At 43.3% G+C, this 3,588-nt stretch overlaps 1 pseudogene; it reads right to left on the bottom strand.

Annotated features, from left to right (window-relative positions):
• Nucleotides 1-1,606: 1,606 nt before the first annotated feature.
• On the bottom strand, nt 1,607-3,001 carry LOC122890401 (annotated as a pseudogene).
• Between the last annotated feature and the right edge of the window lie 587 nt (nt 3,002-3,588).

The raw sequence follows: 3,588 nt of genomic DNA, 5'->3' as shown, positions 1-3,588 counted from the left end.
AAATGCCTAGCACAGGATAACATATTAATTTATTATCTAGATGAACTGACATAGAAATTTAGTCACAATATACTGTGAATTTGCTTCTCTTGAAAGGCCTTGTCTCCTGACTTGTCCTGCATCTTACACTAATACAGTAAGGGCCAGGACGCAGTCAGGGTCAAGGTCCACTCAAGGCTTTCTTCCTTTGTGAAATTCCCTCCCTCTCTTAGGCAGAACGAGCGACCTCTTCAGGCTTCCCTGGGTATTCCTCCTCACTGAGCTGGAATCCACTGTATAATTGGGCTCCATCTCCAGGCTCTGAGACAGGGACTGAATTATTCTCCTCCTCTGTATCCCATAAGATAATTTGTGAATAAATACCTGAGTAAAGATGCACAGAGCCAGCAGCGAAGGAGATTCCTGCCCGTCCCCTCTCATCGATCAGATCCTGAGGGAGAGCAGAAGTGAAGAGGTTGGAATGAGAAGAATAAGGAACCTACAAACAGGGAAAGACTGACAGTTCTGTAGCCATGGTAACAAGAAGCCACCAACAACTGGTTTTAAGTCTCTTCAATCTATCCGTGACAACTAGCCGAAGTGAACACGCTTTTGCAAACCAACCAGTGTTGGCTCTTGCTTATGAAAATCAGCCAATAAACTAGGACGGACCCACTCCAGTAAAAACACCCGAGTACTAGCCAATCCATAGGTCTCACCCTGTGGAAGCAGCCAGGCTCCACAGATGATGTCAACTTACTCACACTTCTGAAAGTCCATCAACCCCATGAATTCCACACTTCTCAAAAACCCTCCATGAGATGAGCAGCCTGCTCTGTTCCTGGAGACCAGGCTTGGCAAGCACTGTTCTCTCTGACTAGAATCAGCCACGAGTTCAGTTTTGTTCTTTTATTTCAGATACTGGGAAATAGTCTCATCAACCTTTCCCAATTCTGATGTAGACAATTTTTGCATTTAGATAAGTTTCATGTAACGTAATTCACAATCTTGTACATTTTACCGTATACAACTCAGTGATTTTAAGCATAGTCTCGCTGCTGTCCAACCATCGTCCTTGTTCAATTCCAGAATATTTCCTTTATCCTAAAAGGAAACTTTGTACTTCCCAATTGCCCGTCAACCACCAGTCTACTTTCCATCTCTGGATGGAGATGTTCTTGATACATCAGATGAGTGGAATTATACAGCCTTTTGGGTCTGGCTTCCTTGTTGACATGTTTCAACCTTCCTCCATGTTGGAAGTGGATCCATACTTCACTCTTTTTCATGGCCAAATAATAGACCACTGTATGGACAGAACACATAATTTTTAAATCCATCCTTCTGTAAATGGATACTTGGGTAGTTTCGACTTTTTGGTTATTGTGAATAATGCTGCTATGAACATTGGTGTACAAATATCTGTTTGTGAGCACCTGTTTTCAACTGGTTGACAGCTTTTTTTTCACTTTGTATCACTTAGGGGTGCCTCACTGGCTGGGTCAGAGGAACATGCGACTCTCGCTCTCGGAGTTGTGAGTTTGAGCCCCACGCTGGGTGTGGGGATTACTTTAAGATAAAATCTGGAAAATAATAAACAAACAAACCACCCTACTGCCTTCTAGCCTCCATGACTTTTTTTTTATTACTCAAAAATAAAATAAAAAAGTTAAAAATAACTTCATTTTTAAAAATTTCGTTTTCTCACTCTGTGCTGTGCCTTCAACATTTCCATGATTTCCTGGTCCTCAGTAAGAAATGCACACTCGATCCTGCCACAAACAAACTTAGCACACGTGGAGCCACCACTGGTCCTGCTGACGTGTTTTTTCATTTTAGACAATTTCATAAGAACGGTAGGTCTCACGGCACGAACTCCTCGAATTGGCCTGGGCACACGCCACATGCGGATTTTGGCGCTTTCCCAACCCTCTTGGTACAAAGTGAAATTATTCTACCACCAGTTCAGGACAGCCTAGTTTTGCTAGAGGCTGTATCACAGGACAGTCTACAGTAGTATGTTAGGTGCTGGACTGTTCTGGATGCCTATGGATTTCACCCCCAGAAGGGGAAAAAGCTCCATGATTTCCGATGAGAAACCAGCCAGTAAGTTTACCAAGGACCCATTTGCTGTGATGAGCTGCTTATCCAGAACAGGCAAATCCAGATTCCGAGAGCAGATTGGTGGCTGCCAGGGTTAGGAGGAAGAAGGAATGAGAAATAGTGCTCATGGGCGTGGGGTTTTCTCTTTGGAGTGATGAAAACGTTAAAAAGGAAATTAGTAATGATGATTGCATAGCTATGAATATAGTAAGATCTCCAAAACGGTCAACTTTGAAAGGATAAATTATGTCTTGAGCTGCTATAGAAAAATCTAAATTGGATGTCTCAAAGGCATCTCAGAACCAGTGTGCCCAACATCAAATCCTTGTTCTTTCCTGCCAAACGCTGTCTTCTTCCTGTGCTCTCTAGAGCTCAGAGTGGACCACTACCCATCTACTTCCACAATAGAAACTCTGGGTCATGCTTGCCACCTTGTTACTCCATTTCCCCAATATTTAGTCCATCCCTGAATCCTATCAATTTTGCCTCCTACATGGCTCTCTAATTTTCCCATCTGCCCCATCTTTAACGGTCCATTCCCCAGCCACCCTTTCTCGTTGACAACCTCTGTCGTCCGGCTTCCTCACTTACACTCTCTCGCCCCTCTTCGAGTTGCCATCCCCGCAGCGCTGGCAGCCCTGGACTGCTCAGCAGATAGACCAGGCACTTACCAACCCCATCAGCAAAGCAGGCCGCTTACAAATTGAGGCAAACTTCTTGGAAATTTTCGGTATTTTCTATCAGTTAGGATACAGCATTTCTCTAAGTAACAGAAAAACCAGCTCAGACTTCCTGAGATAGTGGAAAATGTATGATCTCATCTATCAAGCCCTGAGTAAGGCAGGCTCCACGGTTGAGCTCAGTCATGTCTTGAAGCACCTACATTTTTCCCTACTGCCATTCTGCTGCCTCCCCTCATGGTGGTAGGGGGCTGCCAGCATCAAATAGGAAGCACAGTTCCCCCATTCACATCCAGTGATGGAAGGAAAAGCTCCCTCAAGGATAAGTTCTTCTCTTAGCTTGTATTAGGCAAATTTAACTTATAGGCATACCTGTGGACCAGGGAAAGGCCAAACACTCACTCATTAAGGTCTGGACTGATTAAGGCATGGACTGATTAAGGTCTACCTGTGGACTGGATAGACAGCTGAATAAAATTTGAGAATCTGCTAAGGAGGAGGAAGACAGGAATGGGCACTTAGCCTTTATCCAGTAATATGGCTCTTCTTTTAGGCAAGACTCGAAACATAGGGAAAGGGTCCTAATATATTGCAGGAGGAAGCTAACTTTAGGAAAATACCATTTACGGCATGAGGTTTCCCCCTTCATATTTCAATATTCAAAACTCAGATGCATTTTCTGTCATCTGGCACAAACAGAATTTAACAATTTATCCGTAATTCAGTAAAGAGCTTCCCAATTTTTCTTACTGCGTTACGATGAAGTTAAATATAAAGATTATCATACAGGATCAAGAATGGGTCCTTCTTTTTCAAACATTTCCTT

Source organism: Neovison vison, chromosome 11, assembly GCF_020171115.1.
Source record: "Neovison vison isolate M4711 chromosome 11, ASM_NN_V1, whole genome shotgun sequence".
Classification (NCBI taxonomy): Eukaryota; Metazoa; Chordata; class Mammalia; order Carnivora; family Mustelidae; genus Neogale; species Neogale vison.
The sequence above is the reverse complement of the archived record's forward strand: the minus strand, read 5'-3'. Positions and strand labels throughout refer to the sequence as shown.